We start from the raw sequence: 22,807 nt of genomic DNA on the forward strand, positions 1-22,807 counted from the left end.
AATAAGCGAAAGATTGCAAAAAGTGACGAAATGAAGATAAAAGTCATAAAATGAATTGAAATGAAGAAACATTGCTTGCGAATAAAATATAGCAGTGAAGTAAAAAAGGAATTAAAGTAATGTCTAGAATATTTATAATATTATTAGTTAACAGCAGTTTAATAAGAAGGTATTTGAAGTCATGTCTAGTATATTGATAATATTCATAGTAAACATAATAAAATAAAATATTTACATAATAATAGTATAAGAACAATAATAATTAAGCCAAACCATATAGTTTTCTTCACTATTTTTATAACTAATAATATCAGCATAATTGGGAAAAAGGTATTTCGACATAATGTTTGTTTCGTTATCAACAAAAATTTAAAGGGGTTTAAATTAAAGTTTTACTGTAATAAAATTAGATATTTAAAGGTTTCATTGCAATCAATTAAGCAAGTTGTGAAATTAATTTCTTTATTATTATTTGATTATTTGTCATACTTAATCAAGCGTTGAACATAATTACAGCTGCTGATGCCTTTGACTCATAAAATTCTTTATATTTTCTTAGCAGATTTCATACTATATCTTAGTTGAGAAACAGATTTCTAAGAATACAAATTGCATAGTTTAAAGTAGGGCAATATTTTCTTTATTCTCCAGTTCTCCATTTGTATATTATAAAGAATTTTATAAGTGGAAGTAGTCAGTGTTCATTACATCATAATTAAGTATAGTATTGTATTATGAGAAACTGTATTTACATAGTTTACAATAATTAAATTAAATAGTTTACAAAGTATTGAGAAACGATGTTTGTTTAATTTTGACAATAGACTAATTCATTAAGGCAAAATCAAAATAATTCAAATTAAACTTCCTTTACAATAAATATAAATTCATTGGTTGATCTCTTTAAATGATTGTAAGCTTGAACTTGTTTTGCTTTTTATAGCAATTGCTAACCACAATGTAACAATAGAGTTGGCTATACTTAGTAGCGCCTCTCGATATGGTTGTTCATTTAAATATAGTGTAATCTCTGGTCGGTGGTTTTTTTTTTTAGAGAGAAATGCATGATTCATTGCACCCGATGTGTGTCTTTCAGTTGAGTTGAGTCAGGGCGAAATCTTGTATCCAACGAATGTGAAGGTTGACTCCCAAGGGGTCATTTCGCTTAAGTCAAGCTTCGTTTGTGTAATGGGGGCTAAATGGGGGTCTCATATATATGTATGTTGTATTTATATATACACAGATGTAGTGAACACACACACACACATCATGCAATATGCGATATGCGGAGCAAAGCAACTTCCTACAGCTGTTGAAACTCTGTGAGCAGCCGGCCAAGTGCGTTCAATCGTTGCAGTTGTTCATCTCGTTGTTGTTGCTGTTGTTGTGCAAAACAATGAATGAATCGCGTTGTTGTTGTTGCTGTTGTTGGAGTTTATCAAGTTGAAATTGCACAGTTGGTTGACTGCTGCCACAACAAACAACTAAACAGCCAGCGCAATAAAAAAGCACTCAAAGTTGTAGCACTCGGTTCAGTAATTCTTTGGCCCCCAACTCTTAGGAACTAATGATTTGATTCCGAACCTCCAGCTGCTTTAGAAATACATCAAGTTGCCAAGATTAAATTTGAGTCGATTGCATCTTTTAAGTTGAGCTACTGCTTAGTTGGTTTTACTTTTCAATTCAATTTTGCTCAATGAACTTTTTCTTACTCCAAGATTTTGGTTAAAGTATAAGCAATAATATAAGGCTTTATGTGAAAACAAAAGCTTATAAAAAAAAAATTTATTATTAACTCATAACTAACAGTTCTGCTTAGCTCATACGTTTTTAGCTCACTTTAGAGATGATTAGTTTCATAAACAATTGAAGTCAGTTTGCATTTCCGTTTATCTTTTCAATTAAAATGGAACCTTAAATGGAACCTCCATTTACAAAAAAAAATTTTAGTATTATATATTTTATTTTATTTTAGTTCAAACTATTTTAATTTATAAAATTTCAATGCGCTAAATGCAGTAATATAGCTTATAAGTAAATATATGTCATAATATATTTACTTCAATATTCAACTCAACAAAATCAATATTCACACTTTTTAATTTAATGATGACAATCCAAAACTTGGAATGTTTGATAGCTAGCTATATTTATTTTCTTGTATAATACTTATATTCTTATTTCTGTGTGCTAAATTTTTTAAAGGTATGTGCAGTTATAACAAAAAATGGAACTTAGGGATTAAGAGACCTTAAATGAATATTGCTTAAATCTTTTTAATTCTACATTTTTCATTTCAGTTACTGCTTAAAATTCTTCAAAGCCAACTTTAGCTTTATAAATGATCAATAGACTTTTCTACAAGTAATTCAACTACTTTTGCTGAAGCATTATGCCCTCTCTCTCTCTCTCTCTCTCTCTCTCTCTCTCTCTCTCTATCTCTCTATCTCTCTCTCTCTTCCCTTTATTATCATTAAGCTAAAATCTCCTTTGCATATTATAGTTAGTACATATCAGATGGAGCTACTGATTCCATATTTGAGTCCAAGATTAATGTTCTCGCACGCCGAGCTGGCAAGTGGTTCACTTTGGGCTGCGGCTGCGGCTGCGATTGTGGCTGCAACCCTGAGGCAAGAGCGTTTCACTGTCAGCAGCGCAAGGCAAACGAGAGGCGTCGTCGCAGTGTGTGGGCATGGCCAGAGGGGTGGCGAGAGAGCGAGAGGGGGGCAATTGGGCAGGCAGCTGTTGTTTATAGCAAATCGCTCATACGCCTCGTTGTGCGACGAAGCGTTGCAAATAGTTTATCGCGAGTATGCGAATGTGTGTGAGAGTGTGTGTGTGTGTGAGTGTGCGTGTAAGTGTGTGAGTGTGATCAGTCAGCTCACCCACACAGCGACAATTCAAGTGCAGCGCTCATCAATAAAGTGAAATTTGTGTTGAATTTGACTGTGGGGCGAGCAGCCTTGTGACTCAATGTTGTTGTTGCTGTTGTTGTGCTTTGATGGACACATGCAGGGGGCACACATACATACATATATATGCATGAAAGTATATACGGCAAGCAGCAAGCAGCTGAGGCAGCTGAGGCAGCAACCGGACGCACGTGTTCATTTTCATTTGGCGCAGAGCGAGAAGCCAACGATAAACAGCAGAATCTTTGTAGACGCTGAAGGAGACGTTGAACAACGATGACGACGACGACGACCAGCGAACTGCGGAAATTATTCATTCAAGCGCTCTTTTGCTGTTGCTGCCACTGCCACTGACTCTGCCTCTGCCTCTGCTTGGTTGCTTCTGTTTGTTGTGTGTGTTTTTTATGAATTTGAAATTCATACAAATTGCAAGCGGGGCAGCGGAACACAAGCAGCAGCAGCAGCAACAATAGTCGAAGCTGTGCCACATGCGGGGGCAGCTGCTGAAGCCACCCAAGCAGCGCCAACATGTCCGGCAACTAGCAACAATAACAATGCCCAGTTGTCCATCAAAAAGTCAGTGAAGCGCAACAAAAGCCCCAAATGAGTTCGTATTCGTATAGTTTTGGCATTGTTTCAGTTGTTAACAATTTCATTTAGAGAGAGAGAGAGAGCGCGAGAGAGAGAGAGACGGGGACCAAACGCCAAAATAATTGTCTCACATTGCATAACAAAAGGCCGCCAAACAATGTGGCCAAAATGAAAGCTCAGCTTTCACTCAAGGCAAGACTCCAAGCTGGGGCCTTGGGTTCAGTGTGATCCATCAGCAGCTGCGGATCAAAGACAATAAAACAAAAGAAGCAGCAAACAACACAACAACTCGAAAAAGAGCTACACAAAAAATATATAAAACCCCAAAATACAATCCGAACTTCAAAAACACAAAAAAAATCGACATCAGCCCAACACAGTGTGCGGTTCAGTTCATGTTCATGGGCTGAGCTCAGCTCACAGGTGTGCACAATCAATCAACATGAGATCCCATTAAAGCGGCTGTAACAATGACTACGATAATCACGCTACCTCCGGCTCATTCGCTGCCTCAGTCGCTGCCTCAGTCGACGTCGCAGTCGACGTCAATTGGGGCCACGCACCCGCAGCACGCAGTCTGCGGTCCACGCAACAAGCGCGTTGATAGCCACAACACACAACATGAACAGCCTCGATTCCCAATGATTTTCTACTATGTCCATTGCTGGACTGAGACCACCGCAATGCTAATGTTAATGCTGTGGCTACTGCTGCTGATGAGGGAAGTTAAGGAGAGGGAGAGGGGGGAAGGGCAGCAGTCTATTGTCTAGCTCCCGTTGATGATTGCTGTGTAACATTCCACAACTTAATTTGATATTTCACAGCGAAAACATTTTCATCTATTTTCAGCTGCGATCAAAGAAATTCATAATTGATATTCGGCTCGTTAATTTCGCATTTGGAAATTCCCCATTATAATCGGTAACTGATCTCAAACACGTACTCGTAATTCTAGCTACGATTTCGTAAATTTCTGATTCTACATACAATATTTGAAAAAAAGTCTTCATGTTGATGAAATTTGGAAATATAACAAGCAACATGCAAATTTTTTAAAATTTGAGTTTTATGAAAAAATTTATATTTTGATTGCGATCGGATAAAAATTGAGGAAGGTATTTAAGAAATACTTCTTTATGGCAAATTACGCCAACTACAATTGGGTTTTAGCTGCTTTGGCTAAAAGTCTGGCAGATTTTTTTTACATCTATGGTATATTTTGAATGTATTACTTCAACGATATACCAAATATGGCATTCAGTATATTTTTGTATTTTGCCGTATAATACCAAATATGACCTTCGGTATATTTGTATGATTTTGCGGTATATTATTTGGCAAATTTTAAGAATAATACCGCATTGTTTTGTTTTTTTATTTGTAAAATGGGTGACGGGTAGTTCTAAAATTTATTTTCTAAAATTTAGAAATACTCAAATGACAAAACATTCATGCAATTTTGATGTAGATGAAATTGTAGACATATTTTTGTCTGGGAATTGTAAAGAAATTTCTGTCATCTTTTAAATTAAGTTAAGGAAATGACATAAACAACATGAAATTATGAAGATATTTCATAAACATTAAGACTATATGTAAAACAACCATATAAATTATTTTAAATTTGATTAAAAGAAGTAAGAGTGTGCATTTTGGTGTACTAAAATGTTGAAACACTTATTCTGAAAAATAATTTGTATGCTAGTGTAGATCTGGTGGAAACTATTACAAAATTTCAGACTGATTTATAATTCAATTGTAAAGCAATTTAAATATTGTTATAATAACAAGAAGCACAACAAAAATTTGTAATCTACATTTAATAATGTAATAATTATTTTAATAGCAGCTGTAATATTTTGACTAGCATAGTCGTTTAGTTCTCGAAAGTTTAATTATTTAATTATTAATGATACATACATTGCTTTTAAGTCGAATTAACAATAATATTTTTAAATACAAGTCAATATGTGTTATGTATATTTTTATAATGTTTAATAGGCTTAAGCTAAAGTAGTATTTTAAATGTATTTCGTAGTATGTGTTTTAATTTGAAGTGTGACACTTACAATATGAAATTACTGGAAGTCCTAAGAAAACTAATTTTCATTCTCCAAAAATTGTAGTAAGTATAGAGGTAAGTAAAGGGTAAGTATTCAAATCTAATTTTAATAATATTAACATGCTTTTCTACGCCATTATTTTTATTCTGTCATTCAAAAGCACCTTAAGCAAATTAGTTATTAACTCTCAAAAGTATTTGTTATAATCATTATTGATACTCAAAGCCTAAAACAATAGTTTTGTAGCTCATTATTTAGCTTGAATGGAGCTCGTTATGCAAATTTGATCTATTTTTTTGACACATTTAATTTCGTTTCCTACTCCAAAAATGAAGTTAACGTTTCCCAGCGACCATTTGCCATATGAGTCCAATCAGTTGGGTTGAGTTGAGTTGAGTTTCTCCCCTCACAGCCGCAACCCTGCAACAAAGTCAACAATATTGTCGCAACGTTGAACAATTTTAATTGGATATTTGTCGTAGGCTCCATTGCAAGTCGCCGCAAAAGCCACAGCTCAGCGGGGCAAGCGACGGACAGACAGACGGACAGACAGACGGACGGACAGACAGACCGACAAGTGCGACTGGTCATATTTTTCTTAACGCTAAGCGAAATTAGCATATGAATAACTTTTGGGTGTTACATTCAGCTGTGAGTGTATTTGTGAGTGGTGCGTGTGGTTTTGTGCGTCTTGGATGGAAGTTGAAGGCGGCGGCAGGCATCAAAGCCGACCACACCAAGTGCCGCGCGCGGTGTCGAGTGGATAGTGGAGAGAGGAGAGAGAAAGAGCCGCAACATGTGCAACTGAAACTGAGCTAAAATTGGAGGTCACGTAGTTGTCCGGGCACCATGCAACGCCTTCATTTGGGCTCAGCCGCATGCCGCATAGTGCGGCACACATATAAATTACACAATGCAACGCAACGTTGAGTCGACTCGAGTCGATTCGAGTTGAGGCGGCTGTAAGCGAAACCCAAAGCCAACAAATCGAATTGCAGCCAAGTCGTCGAAAGAGGCAAGTGAAACCCTGTAAATGCAATGAAATGGTTTTTAACTTTTTCAATTTTTCAACAACAACCAACAACCAACTGCAAAAATGCTTAAAGACCGCAAAGACCGAAAGAAAGACACAAGGCGTCGGCTTGGCAATAATATGGTTTTTGATGTTTAAACAAGGTCAAGCACTTGGTCTCCTCAGTCTCAGTCTCAGTCTCGATTTTGGTTTCGGTTTCGATTTGGGGTTTTGGGTTTGGCTCTTGGCGCTGCCTTCAAAGGTCTGCAAAGATGAGCAAACAAAGCACAGCAAAGCAAAGCAAAGAAATCGATGTTGGCCCCTTGGCCCTTTGGCCTCCATGGACCAACCAACCAAGTCAGCGAAGCCATCATCAGCATTCGACATCCCAGCCATAAGCATAATGCGACGCTTCACGCAATTTTTGAAGCTTGAATCCGCTTTTAAAAAGTTCGAAAGGTTTTGCGGGCAATCGAATATGGAATGCTTTTTGGTCTTATTTACTTTACCTTTACTATATATATTCGATATATGTGTAGCATCGTGTCTTGGCTTTCGATTCGACTTTTTTAAACTTTGTTCTGCTCCGCATCATTCATTCACTTCAATTCACTTGGCCCGGTCGGGGTCCGCGGCCTTTGATTGCTTTTTTGGCGCTGGGGCAATAAGCGATTTGACATGCTTCGATTTGCGAGCAACCAGATAAACCAAAGAGTTCACATCGATCAGCTGAAGAAGCTGGAAAAGGTTCACACTCATATTAACTGAACTCTAGAAAATGCTGTCTTGGTATAAATTTGAATTCATTTAGATTTTTTCTTAGCCGGAAATGTAATTTGAGTCTTTACAAAGTTTCTATTATAAAATTGAACAAAACTATCATACGGAGTGAACAAACAATAGTTCTAAGCATCTGCAAACTAATTGACAGATTGTTTGAAAGAAGATTTTTGACTTGCATACATTTTATAGTGAGTACTTTTTATAAGGAATTAAGTAAAAAAAGCTAGTGAGTATCTTAAATGGTACTTTAGGTATATTGATATAGTACTAGATTCAAAATATACCACAGAGGGCAAAATATACTAGATTGTCAGCCAAAGCACTTAAGACTAAGTAGTATGTAAGCGTTTTTCCCAATAGAAAAATATTTCTTAAATAATTTTTATCCAATCGCAACATGATTATAGTTATTATTGTGTGTACTTACTACGGGACTTATTTGCTTTAACTGACAATCTGGTATATTTTCAATACAAAATATAACATTTGGTATATTTATAGTATTTTTCGGTATATTTCTTCGGTATATTTTAAAATTAATACCGCATTGTTTGCTTTAATTAACAATGAGTAGCGGATATCTTACTTGACTGTAGCTTTCTTGCTTGTTTTTGTCTATATATATTTTGTATTAATGGTTTTTTGCAAATGTTTCATTTACTGTAAAATCGTATGTGCTTTTGTTTTGGTTAATACAAAATGCGATCAATCTTAAATTTACTTTCTTAATCTTCGATGAATGTGCTCTAACTAAGACTATTATTATTTTCTTATTGATTAGATAGATACTATAACAATATATGTATGTTGTCAGTTGAAAAGCATTTGCTAAACTCTGAAGTTATTATTTTTATATATTGTTGCCTTCATATGATTTTAAAGAAATCGAAGCACAATTTAAAATAAATAGTGAAAATATTACTATTAGGGATAGCAGTTATTTATAGTTTGACAATAGTTTCATAGATGTTTTCATTGCTGCTGAAATAACTTTTTGAGAATTAATAACGTAAGTTGCCACTATCAATATTATATTGTTAATATTCAACTGTTAGTAATATTCATTTGATATAAAGGTCTTTGCATTTGGCATTTTGAATAGAATAAATAATACGATTTTTGGTGGGCACAGCTGGCACATTTGTTGCCCATAATTCCCCCACTCTTTAAAATTTTAAGCTTTTAGTTTCGTTTTGCAAAAGAAATTGATCAAAGGCCGCTGTGGGAACTGTGAACTGTGGCAAACTGTTTGTATATGAGGAGCAGCATTAAACGAAAACGAATATGAATGCGAGAATCGAGTATAATATAGTGTGTGTATCAAAAAGTATAAGTTTTATTGACTGCGGATGCAGTTCATAAACAATGCCGTAGACATTGTACCGCCCCCGCTTCCCCCCGCTGTAGAACGTTGCCGTTTTGGCTGCGGCTGCTGATGATGTTGCTGCTGCCAATGTGGAGCGCATCTGTTACATGTTAAGGCGAAATATCCACAGTTGATTCGAGATAGCTAGAGAGAGAGAGAGAGAAGCATATGCCACACATTTTTCGTATAGGAAGAAGAACACACACAGAAAAATTGTGTGTGCGATCGCAGTGGGAATGAATCTACTCGAGTATATTTGTATTTATGAAATCAAACATAAGGTACGATGACTACACAACATTCGATCGTCTGTTGCACATTTGGCACACATGACAGCCGCATGCTCCAACAACTGCTGCCTCCCCTCTGAAATAACCCCCTTCCATAAAGGGGGAGACAGCAGAGGTAAAACAGCAAAAACCACACACAGAAAAAAGGGAACATTTTTACGCATTTCCAGTTAAATCGGAAGTGGAAATCACGACGACCCCGCTGCAAAGAGAGCGTGCCGCGATTATCACGCTATTTCTGTCAACTCAAAGAGGAAGGAGGAGGAGGAGGGAAGCAGAGTAAGGGGAGTGGGGACAGTTCCCACATGTCAGCCTCAGCTGTTGTCTATCCACTGTTCGAAGAGGGGGAGGAGGAGCACAGCAAGATGAGCTGCTAATGATGCCAACGGGTTAAATGCGTTGCGATCTATTTCGAGTTTTTGTTCTTCTTTCCATGCTTTTCACATTCGTTTTTCTATTTCTCTGTTTTATATTTCTCCAAGTGTTGCCCAATAATTTAGCCTTGTTTATGGGTTTTTGATATTACCCACGTGTCATAATTTATGTGAGAGTGTTGCTCCCCGTTGGGTGCTTTTAATATTACGGTAAAAACTAAACTAAACTATGAAAATATTTTGATAGCTCTTAGAGGCGACGCTGCCAAACGATGTCAAACTCAATGTCGCTGGCCAATTTTCTAGCAGTCAAATGCATTTTGACACAAAATTGACATTTAACAAACTTGCCAGCCATGTTAAGAGCACCGCAGCAACAGCGTTTAAGACAAGTGCATATAAAAACATAAGAAAAAGAAAAAAAAACACGTAAGAAAGCTACAGCAGTGAGTGTTCGACTTTGGGATACCCGATACCCACTTTAAATAAAAGCTAAAAATTGTTCTTAAAATGTAACAAAAAAAAAAAAAATACTAAAACCTACCGATTACTGTATTTGGTAAATCGATATAGTAGTAGATTCCAATATTAATCCACCGAAAGTATACTAAAATATACTCAATATAATATTCAACGGTTAACCGGAAAAATACTAGAATATACCGAAGACTATATTTGGTATGTCGACATACTATTACATGTCGAAAAATACTAAAATATACTGAAAAATATATTTAGTATGATTTTTTTTTTTGTTATCTTTTGAATATAATGTAACAAAAAAATACTAAAGTATACCGAAGACTATATTTAGTATGTCGATATACTATTACATTAAAAGGTTAACAGAAAAAATACTAAAATATACCGAAGACTGTAATTGGTATGACTGAATACTGTTCCATTGAAAAGTCAATAAACTAAAAAAAAATACCAAATTATACCAACGACTATGTTTGGTATATCGATATACTATTGCATGCCAAATTTAACTAATAAAATACTAAAATATACTGAAGACTATATTAGATATGCTATATACTATTACATTGAAAAATGAATCAACCGGAAAAATACTAGAATATACCTAAGACTATATTTTGTATGTCGATATACTATTACATTCCAAATTTAATATGCCGAAAATACTAAAATATACTGATAACTATATGTATTATGGGTGTATACTATTACATTCAAAAGTTAACCAAAAAAAATACTAAAGTATACCGAAGACTATATTTAGTATGTTGATATACTATTACATTAAAAGATCAACAGAAAAAATACAAAAATATACCAAAGACTGTATCTGGTATGTATGAATACTGTTCCATTCAAAAGTCAATAAGCCGAAAAAATACCAAATTATACCAACGACTATATTTGGTATGTTGATTTACTATTACATTATGCATTTAACCAATAAAATACTAAAATATACTGAAGAATATTTTTGATATGCCTATATACTATTATATTGAAAAGTGAATAAACTGATAAATACATATACATATTATATATACCAAAGTCTATATTTGGTATGTCGATATTCTATTATATTCAAAATATTCCCTTAGAGTACATGCCTCGGATATGCCTTTTTCTGTCACTTACATAAATTCTCTGTAGGCACAAAGTTAGAATACCCCTTTACCCTATGGGTAACGGGTATATAAATACACACACGCCCAGTTGACAAGAGGCAGCAACAAGTGCGTCAATGCGATGCGACAAGCAACCAAAATGGTCAGCACTTTGGGTGAACTGTTGCCAATTGGCAGTTGCCAAGTTGAGAGTTGCCAGTTTGCTGGTTGCTGGTTGCTTTGGTGGCAGCATTCTGGCAACTCGATCTGGCCATATGTGTGTAGCTGTCTTTATATGGCCATTCGACCGATATTTGACATTTTTGCAGCAGCCGCCACGATCACCTCACGCTTTTTTGGGCCTTTGCCTCGCCTTGCCTCATAAAGTGGCAGCTGTTGTCTGCTGTCTGTTGTCTTGCCACCACAATCGTTTGCACAGTTCATAACTCCTTTTGCTGCAAGCACCTTTCACACACAACACAACACTCACAATTTTATTCATATTTGAGCAGCACGTAAATTCCATATTATGTTTGAGGGGTTTAACATTTGGCAAAGACGTTAAACTCTGAAGATTTCCCTTGGGTCTTTGGATTTGTCTATTTTCCATTTAGCAACCGAGTGAGCTAAGAGAGTTGGTCACGCAAAAAAGGGAGGCTGACCATAGAAAGGGGTTCAATATTATACACATGAATATTTTATAGAAAAAAATTATTGAACAAACAAATCCCCTTTAACAGAAGTGTCTTTATTAAAATTGCTTTTGAAATTGAATTGAACATATGGATATATTTTCTCATAAGCAATCAATATATTTCATAATTGATTGCATGAATGGATGAAGTGCATTTATACTAAACTCATGAAGGTCTAATAATATTTTTCAATACGTATTTTACATAAAGTAATTAATATAACTTACATTAATATAGGAAGAGAATTTTCTTAAAATTTCTAAAATGAAATTGTGTTATACACAGAGAACACAAATTCTTATTAATATATCCTTTAATTAAATGTACAATTTAAGTTTATTTTTTTTTAGTAAAATTTTGTCAAATTATAGAAAGATAAATTTAAAATGTTGTACTTTGATTTATTTTATAATATGAAGCATGAAGCACCTTACATTATATAAATATGAAAAGTATTAGAACATTTTAAAATACTAGAAGTATTAGCAGGAAGTTTGAAAATAAATATGGGAATAATATAAAACAAATTTAGAAAAATTAACTAAATATTGCATTTAATGGTTTGCTGTTAAAGAAACTTTTAGAATAGAATTAAGTACTTATACAATAACTGAAAGCTTCTAACGGCCTAAGTTATGCTAAACATACTTTTGTGTTAATGAACAAATTGACTTAAGTCTTTAGGGTTTACAATTTAAATTACATTTTATTTAGTTGCATATATTATAAAACAAACATTACATTAATTTATTTAAAGCTAGAATAGGCCATATTAATTATGATGTGCTTGTTAAGCAGCAGAGAAAATAAATTAATAATAATTTAATGCCAACTAAATTGTAAATATGGTACATATATGATATATATTTATGTAAGAGAAATCAACTTAAATCTTAAACTTTCTTGCTTTTTAGAAAAAGTTTAGAAAGAAAGAATGTGCAGAAAGTTAGAAATAAAGTAAGCTAAAGGTAACGTTAGACGTTCAATAATTTAAATGTTTTTGATATTAAGTAAATAAAGGCAAAAACTGTCATGTAAAGATTTGCTTTTAAATTCAAGTTTAGTTAGGAAGATGATGCTGTAAGTGAGAAATAAATCTCTTTAAAGAGCAGTAGCAGGTTGTAACTTAAAGCTGCAGTCTAAAGCAATGTTTGTTCGCTGCTTCGACGGCGACAGCTGCTGCTGCTGCTGGTGGTGTTGGTGTTGCTGGTGTTGGTGTTGGTTGTTGGGGTGTTTTGCAATATGTGATTGCAGGTGTTTGTTTCTGGCATTGGCCAACCAAGATTTGTCACCTGCATTGTAAACGCGCTGAGCACGACACGACTTGTTGTCGCCCCGATGTTGTTGTTGCTGTTGCTGTGGTTGTTGCTGTGGTTGGGTTGCCTGGTTGCCCCGACGTTGCCTGCTGCTTGTTATCTTCATTGTGGCATCGAGTAAATCATAATTTTGCACCTTCTTTCACGACAGCGAAAAGCGGCAGTCGAAGTTGGGCATGGGTCATGTCATGGCAACAACGTGCCAAATTTATCGCATCGCATCGACCCCAACAACCACCTCTCTCTCCTCCCCTTTGAACAGTCGACACTCCCCAAACAAACTCCCACATCTATGTAGGGGCAATTTTAATTTCAATTATGCGCACTTATGGCTGGTCAATTTCCTGCTGCTAATTATAACTGCAGAGACTCGCAGCGGGGAAGGGGAAGGGAAAATCTTTTGGTTGTTGTCGTCGCAGTTGTTTGGCGGTAATTGCGCGACGATTTGTTTATGGGACGCCAATCAAATGGACAACAAGCTGACGACCACTAAAAATACGAGTACATAAAATTGAACATGAACCAAAATGGTGCGCCATACCAAACGCGCATTCAAATCAGTTCCAGGCCCAGTCTCAATCTCAGTCTCAGTTCCAGACTCAGACAACAAGCTAACAAGCCAGCGATCAGTGTTTTGACCAAAGACCGCATTCGGTTTGCGGCTACAAGGCACGCACAACAGAGACGGCGACGTTGACATCCGGAGCTGCCTCTTGCATGACAATTAGAAAAGTCACACACACACACACACCTCTACATACATTCTCTACACACACTCACACTCACTCAACTAGCCCGTCTAACTGCGGACTAGACTTTTAGCCAAGACTCGTACTTTCTTTCGTCAGCGGCTAGACGCGGTTTCTATTTATAAACTAACTCATTAAACAAGCCCAGTCGATGGCTCGTTGCTGTGATTATCAATGAAGTTACTCGAGTTCATTCAAGAGCTGCTCGTCATGGATACTGATTAAGCTTCGAGTTATGTGCGAAATTCCGCCTCAGGAGAAATCAGCTGCGCATCGCTTAGAATGAAGTCTAACTACTTCAATTTGAGAGTGCATAAAATACCTCAGAGAAATAATTAGATGTGCATATAAAATGTGTATAGCTTAACACTTTTTATTAATGTGAATAATATGCACATGAAAAGAAGATCTCATTATTTTAGTTTAACATTTGACTCATTAAACATCATGAATTTATTTTAACAACAGTTTTAAAATCGACATTTCTGTATATTAAATGGTTTTGTAGTTTTCTATATAAGCGCTCCAAATTAAATTCGTCTTTTTTGAAATGTTTATGCAATATTTCAATAGAAAAGTTTTGATTGTCAATAAAGGTGCGCTCACAGAATGTTAAGTATGAACTATAGCTTCTTTTTTACGGAAGTAAGTAGAGATTTGTATTTAACATAATGCTAAAGATAAATGTTATGCAGTCTATGTGAAACCTCTATAAATTATGTAATTATTTTAGTTTAACATTTTACTCGTTCAATATAATGTATTTAGTTTAACAACAGTTTTCATCCAAAGCAACAATTCTGTAAATAACATGACTATAAAAATAAAAATGTAATTGGTGAAACTTTAAATTTAAAAAGACTGCTTTAAAAATTATGTAGTTTTCATCACTCTGAGACTTGAAGGGCTTAAACAGTTTTGTGAATGTTATCAATACGGCTATTCATATAATATCCAGACATTTTTCGTTATAGGCATTTCATTAATGAAGTGGCGTTACTATAAGTTTATTGACATACAAGTGCTTATTATTATAATGTTATTAATAATGAAACTTTTAGATAAATCTGACTAGGCAACAGCCAGTGAAAAATTGGATTTTAAAACACAAATTTGAGTCCATGAAGTGGTCATTATAATCTTCGGATATGAATCCCATTTCAAAATCAAAGAGTCACAATTGAATTATGCAGTTCCTCCAAGTTGAATGAAGGAGCTGTGGGTGAGAACAATGGACGTATGGACGTGTGTTATTCCCCCCGAACGTTACTCCCAGTATTATACAAAAATAATATAATAACTAAAAGAAAGAAGCTAGCTACTAAGGCCATCGACTCAATAGTAGGAGAACTAAAAACGATATTCGTTTAAAAAATAATAATGTAATAAAACTGTAACAATTGCCTTTTTTTACAGCTTGAACTTGCAGTTTTTTCTCCTATTATCAATTGGCATAATATAGAAGCATTGTGTATAATGATCATACTAAGATCCTACCAAGAAAACAAGACTAAGATCTTAAGCATGCATAAATTAGAACAGAAGATACAGAGTCTGTATTACAGACCTTTGACGTTAGAGTATTGAAATCATGTCAGTGTAGATTAAAAATTAGTAATAAGGAATACATACTGGACTATCAACTCGATATCAACTTAAATTTGATGTTAAATTTTACATTTGATTAATTTTAGTTATTTGTAGCCTCTGAAAGTGCAGACAGACAACTTGATCGTCGCGCACTTTGAGCACTCTTAACACTTTTGGCAATTAGGCAGGCAGCCGCCTTGGACTTGACAGCCCTTTTTGGCAGCGGAGAGTGAGAAGAGTGAAGAGTGAGAGAATGATATTTGCTTAGTCAAGAGTTAAGCAAAAGACACTTAAAATGTCAGAACTTTTGACAGATGCCGCCCACACGTGTTCGCTGCTGCTGTTGCTGGTTTGGAGTGGAGTGGCAGGCCACGCCCACACACGCATTAACAAGAGCGCCAAATTAAGCCATAAATTTAGCTGCTGGTCCAGAGACCACCAGCTACGTGCTACGTGCTACGTGTGTAGTTGCCACAAGGTGGGGCGAAGACTGCACAGCAAAAGAAAAAAAGAAAAAAAGGCGACTGGGGAGTAACAGCAGGAGTCAGCAAGCAGCTAGTGAACAAAGTTGTTGTCTAAGAGTTGCAGTTGCCACATGAGGAGGAGGCAGCAGCTCGTTTAATAAAAAAAATTCAAATTTAATTAGTCTTCAAGTGAAGAAGTAATATTTGTACAATCTGGTAAATTTCGCAGCTGCAAAGCAGGAAAGAAGCCCAAGGAAGTGGGATGTGCATGTGGATGGATGAATGCGAGTTGCAAGTTGCAAGTTGCCAGTTGTTGTTGTTGCAGTTGCAGTTGCTGTTGATGATATGAAAATATGAGATGCAAGCAAGTGGGCTGCTGCCTGTCCAACTGGCTGTGGCTGTTGCTCTGGCTGTTTGCAGCCAGCACATCTGCATTCCAGACAACAACAGCAGCAGACCCAGACCATGTGGGATTCACAGACAACGACGCCACTTAACGCTGCCTGGCGAGTTGTGGCAGCAACTCAATTGCTGCGTCGGCGTTGCACATGATGCGCTCTTGATTGGCTGCGCCTCCGTTTTGTTCGCTTTTGTCAGAGCGGTCGCGACCCCCAGTGTTGGTGCGGTGGCATCGCGTGTGACATTGCAACGCAGCAGCCATGCCCCATGCACCATGCACCACATTCATTAGCAGCCGTTAAATGTTCACTTAATCATCTCGTCTGTCGCTCTCTCTCTATCGTTGCAGTTGCTTGCCACATGCTCTCAGCTGGCTTAGAACTCTCAAGTGGCATCGCCTCAGCTCTCTTTACAGTGGCTGCCTCTGTTGCCTCCTTATGCTGCTGCTTGCAACATTTGTTGCAATCTTAAGTGCATTCGTGTTGCAATCTGCAAGTCTTAGAGTTGTCTTCTTAGGCTTCCTTTTTTTCTCTTTTTTTTCTTTGCTTTGCCTGCCACAACTTGTGATGACTTCAATTAATAAGTCGCAGCCTGAGATTGTGCCTGCCACAAATCCTGTAATGCCATCAATGTTGCAAAGTTCATTAAACATTCGCTGCCACTTGCCAGAGCTTCTTATTTTTTTCATTTCTCTATGTGCATATTTTTCATGGCAACCAACAAGATTTACTAACTTCGTTGTATATTAATTTGTTAGTAAGATTCTTAATTTCAGTGGTAGGGAATATAGTAAAAGATTAGTAAATTTCCCGCATAATAAAATTAAAGATATTAATTTATACAACACAATTTAAAATCAAGAATTCCTTGTTTAATTTCTAAGTGAGTATAAAATATTTCTTATATTTTATAATGATTGCCTTTTAAATTATTCTCAGTATTTAGATATAAGTTTAATATTTTTTGAGGCACGATTTTTAAACAATAAATGAAAGGTAAAGGCGCATAATATTGGCAATAAGCAGCTAAATTCATTTCAGCGTTTTGCTTCTTGAAGTTTCCTTATATTATATAGGATAAGGAAGGAAATATAAGGAATGTAAAATATATGAGAAGTATCTTTACTTAGTTTTTATAATTCTTAAGACTTAAATAAGTAAAGTATACCTTTTAAAGCTCCTAGTTTTTATAACGAATACTCGTGCTAGATAAATGGGGGACAATATTATATTTGCCTTTGTTTTTTTAAGTTCCCATTAAATATTCATCTTTGAAATCAGCCTTCTAGAATTTTCTATTCTGTTTTATTGCTAAAACGTATTGTTATATTTACCTTTCTATCTATCTATCATTCATTCTATTTTATATTTCTATTAATCGTTAAAATTATTTTTGATAATGGTACAATATAATCAGTTCATTAAATTTCCAGTTGCATTGATTTATGTGATGTTGAAATAAGCGGGTAAATTTAACTTATCAGCAATATGCAATGACAAAGTTATTCCATTAAACTTTTCTTTTCTGAAAATTTCGATTTCCCAAAATCCTTTATGATTTTAAATCTATCTTTCTGTCTATCTATCAATGTATCTATTTATTTATCTATCAATCTTTTAAATCATTGTTGACAAAGTTGCAAAAGAATCAATTCATTAGATTTTAAGTTGCTTTGATTTCTGTGACGCTACTTCAGCTAAATAATAATTCCATAAGATTATATCAAATTAAATATAATATAAATTGAATTTGCTTGAAAATATTCTACACTAAAAATCAGAAAGGAAAATATCTACGAAAATATGTAAGCAAGTAAATTCAACTCAATTTACCAATATGTAATGAGTATCTCACAGTCGACCATTCTTCGCAAAAAGCATCTTCGTGCTGTGTTATTAAAAATATAATTATATTATTAAATGTCTGAGAGTTTCGCCCACTTTTCATTCGTCCACTCCCTCGAGCTTGTTCTTTGTGCTGTTTGTGTTAACTTATTGCATTTTACTGCCAATTTGTGCGACATTGAATGGGCCTGAATTAATTTAGCCAAATTGGCGAGACCAACCCTCGATTGAAACACACAAATGCGGCAATTAAATGTGAGAGTAGAGGCGACACACGACCAGGACGTGTGTCAATTAGGAGACGATGTTGCACACACAGACACACGCCTCTTTTCAAAGGCTGCCACGTGGCATGCCGCATTATGCATTGAGTCAATAGCGAAGCGAATGCTTTCGGGAGTTGGCAACGACGTCACATTCTCATTAGCATGGAAACAGATAAAAAATTGAGAAACAGTTTGAAATTCGAATTTGAACAGCTGCCCAAAGCCACGTGTCGCATAAAGTGCAAGGGAATTGGAAACCTTTCTGTATGTGTGTTTGTGTGTGAGTGAACAAATGTTGTGGACAACAACGTTGACCCAATTGCCACTTGGCCGGGGTCATGATAATTTCAGGAGCTCCAACTTTGTTGTAATTCGTGCAGCGTTCGATCGTGAGTCGAGTTCGAGTTCAGCTCGAGTTGCACGTGGTGCCCGGCGGTGGCGCCACCGATGTCGCTCCTGACATATGCAAAAAGGCTGCCATAACTGGCGACGACTCTAAAAAAGTTGCAAGTTGCAACGTTTGGTTGCAGTTTTATTTTCTCATGATTTGACTGCGATTTGCATAGAAATCAAAGTTTCGCAGTCAGCGGCAAACAAAAGATCTTTTGGATATATTGTACGTCAGGCTGATGTTAGATTTATGGCAGCGCGGCTCTTGCCACAAAATGTGGGCGTTGCAATTTTCTGTTTTTTTGTTTTGTTTTTGGCTTGCCACAAGAAATGCGACTTTCCGCAGCTTGAGAAAATCGATACGAGAGCTACGGCAAACAAAAAAGTCTACAAAGCGTCTGCGTCCCTTTTTTTGTTTTTGTGGGGCATGTGGCAAGAGGGGCATGTGGGGGTGGCATATGCTACAGACGCCAAATTTATGCAAAATGGCTGCCTTCAAATAGCGAGAGAGAAGCGCAGAGAGAGCGCAACTCAGAGAGAGTTAGAGAGAAAGAGAGTGAGAGAGAGAAACAGAATTAGAGAAAGAAAGTTAGAGAGAGTGTGTGAGAGAGAGAGAGAGAAAGAGAGAGAGAGAGAGAGAGTCAGAGAAGGGGAAATAAAGAGAACGAAAGTTGTCTCCAAAGTGGTTGCCTGGCAACCCAGTTTTTTTGGGGGTTGCTTTGGCGCCTCGAGGGTTGCCAAAGCAGCTAATGAAACCCTGGGAATCGATTGACGTGGACACCAGATGCAACGCATTTCGTTGGCCCAAATGATTTGGTAAGGTCTGATTGGGTCCGATACTATCAGAATACTATATAAATCTTTAGTTAACCACCTCACAAATGCTGCATAATACCACTTGACAGCTGCGCTTTGTCTGCGTGGCAAGCACAACATACAACAAATACTTTCAGATATAAAGTTGCACGCGTTGCAACAATCAGTGCACGTGACCCGCGTGACGCCACGAGGCGATTCAACGTTTTGGGTTTTGTGTTGTGTTCTGCTCATTAAGCGCGCCTTGACAAGCGTTTTGCCTCAGCGATACGATCTTCTTGCCAACCCCCGCCATCATCATCATCATCATCGTCATCCTTTTCTCTGCCTAATGTCCAGCTAAGCTCGTGTTGCACAGTGGGAAAGTCACGCCGGTAGCATGCCACAGCCAACTTCCATCTTCCGTCTTCCTGTTGCAGCTGCGTTTGTTTCCACTTCATTGCCTGGCATCACGCTTTTTATGCTTTCCCAATATTATTTTGCAGATTTATTTTTTTTTTACCTAAATCCCTTAATGTCAAGGGTTGGAGTTGTGTGCAACAACAAAGTACAACAAAGAAGCGGCTTACATGCTCAGCAGTGGATTTTGATTTATAATTACAATGGATTACAATTCGATCAGTTGTTCTGGGAACTTTCATTTTTCAATATTAGTTGTACTCGTAATACGAGTCATTTTTGCTTTTATTAATTGGCTTTGCATTGAGTTTTTAGGAGTAGCAGCAGAGACTTTATAAACAAGGAAATTGCAAGTACAAAAAATTCCTTAATTTGGGAGCTTAGTTTTATGTTGTTTCACATATTTTGGCAACACTTTTTTTAGTGGTTTACTTATCTTAAAAAACTTTTACTGATGGTGTCTTTATTATTGATTCAGTCTTACATTGATTCACATACTTTGGTAGAACTAAAGTTGTCTTCAGTCTTCAGCAATTTATGCAATTTTCCATTATCCTATTAGTTATTTTAAATTTAAGCTCCAATGTAAAAACTTGCCTAGTTTCTATATAAATTCTTAGAGATAGTTTTATCTCTTCAGAATTATACATAAAATGTATATACTTCAGTTTGTATAGAAATCTTAGAGATATTATCACAAATAATAGAGATATTTATATTTTAAGCATCTGCACAAATTTTGGTAAAGATATTATTGAAAGATCAATTGAAAAGGTTTCAGTGCATTTGGAAAGATTTAGCTTGAACTTGCAACTTTTTAAAGTCATTCATTTCAATATAAATTCTTAGAGATCTTTTGCTGCTAACAAGTTAATGCAAAGTATCTAAATTACTTCAGATTCTAAGCTTTATTTTTACATATAATGAATACATTTGCACTTTATGGAATTGTTTTAAAGCCCATAGATTTTGTTGAACATATTTTGTTGATTTAAAATTGTTCTTTGTATCTTTAGAAAGAATTTGTTTGAAGCAGAGACTTTTGTGAAGCTTAACAAAATTTTAGCTTACTTAAATTCTTTAGTATCACTCTTAAAACCTTTACCCCACACTAGTTGTTTGGTATTTTTAAATTTCTTTAAACTTTGCAATGTAATTGTGACTTAAGGATACCTTTTTTTATAAACGAAAATTAGACCTAGGCATAAATACAAATATCATCAAATATGCAAATACTTTTGAATTTTTTGACATCTCAACTTTCAATCAAATATTTTCCTTTCAATCAAGCAGATAAATGCGAGTCTTTCAAATGATATTTTTGAGTGTCTTCTTAAATAATACTTTTGTACATTGAAGCTGCAATTCTTTTGTGTTGCCTTTCTCAAGAGCATTTCACTGTTAGTGTTGCTGTAGTGGGGAGTACTTGTGGATAGCATTTGTCTCGTATATCCTCGGACCACGTAATCATGTTACGACACAAAACTGACAACACATTTTCAGCAAAAGCGATTAATATCGCACACGACACGCGGGTCCAGGCAGGAGCTACATAGAGAGACCAACTTGGAGCTTGCAACAGCAATATGTTGCTGCTGCTGCTTGCAACTGCTTGAAACTCCAAATGCAGCTCCTACTTTGAGTATCATTTGCTGTTGCAGCACATGACGTTGACTTGCTTTTCTTTTTCATATGATGCTGTCCATTGTTGTGTGTGGTTGCTGATGTTGTTGTTGGTGGTTGCTGGTTGCTGCTGCAGGCGGGCCAGGCAAAAAGATTCGTTTAAAATGACTTAATGGCGAACAGCTCATAAATTCACGAATTTGCATAAAGCGACTGACTATTTGGGCAACATTGCAGCACCAACTGAGGGAAGCGCCCCCGGGGCACATCATACCAAAGAGACAGACTTGGAGTTGAAGCTGGAGTTGCAGCTTGGTGAGTCAGCAGTGGCAGCTGAAACACGAGTGGAGTCAAAGCTGGAGCTCTCTTGTGACTGGCAGCCTAATAAACACAATTAACTTCATCATTTTGAACTCAAATTATTTCATTTGAATGCGATAAAATCGCAAATCACGAAGCGGCAGCCAAATGTTGCGGACAAAACCAAAGCGAAAGCCAAGCACAGACACAGATACAGACAATAGACCCCAGCAGACAAAGACGGAGTTGGAAAGAGTTGGAAGTCGGGACAGGATTGTGGTGAAAATTAAGTCAAACTGCGGCTGCAAACGTTTTACCAATCGCAGCTCCAATCGAGCTGATCGGGATGCTTGTTGCAGTTGTTGTTGCAACCTCCGTCGCAACACCCGCACCACTTTCAATTGGTGGCACGATGCAGCTGCATTGCTTCGGGAATTTGAGCATAGGGCTGCCAATGGCTATGAGGTTAGGGACGTGCCGCGTCTCAGGTCTCGACTCCGATTCCGACTTCGACTTCGACTTCGACTTCGGTCTCAGGCCAAGCCAAGACTGACTCTCTGGGTTTTGGGGCAGGGAATAATGTTGCATGTCGCGCCAATTGTGTACACGATTTGACTTGGCAGCCGCCTGACAGTGCTGCCCACTCAGCCTTCTGCTTGTTGTTGTGGCTGTTGTTGTTGCTGTTGTTGTTGCTGTTGCTGTGTCAGCTAATCAGCCGGCAAGTATCTCATCTTCGAGGACTACTTGCAACTGCCAAAACAACAGCGCAACACTGCCAACATGCACACGAAAAACTACCAAGTCATGTTGCTGCCTGATTGTTGTTGTTGCTGTGGTTGTTGTTGTGGTTGCTGATATTGTTGTTGTTACTCCTGCAATTGTTACTGTTGCTTTTGCTGGCAAATAAATCTCTTGGCCATTTGCTGCTGTTGCTGTTGCTGCTGCCAAAATAAAATAAAATAAAATAACATAAAAATAA

This window comes from Drosophila nasuta, chromosome 3 (genome assembly GCF_023558535.2).
Source record: "Drosophila nasuta strain 15112-1781.00 chromosome 3, ASM2355853v1, whole genome shotgun sequence".
NCBI classification, from domain to species: Eukaryota; Metazoa; Arthropoda; class Insecta; order Diptera; family Drosophilidae; genus Drosophila; species Drosophila nasuta.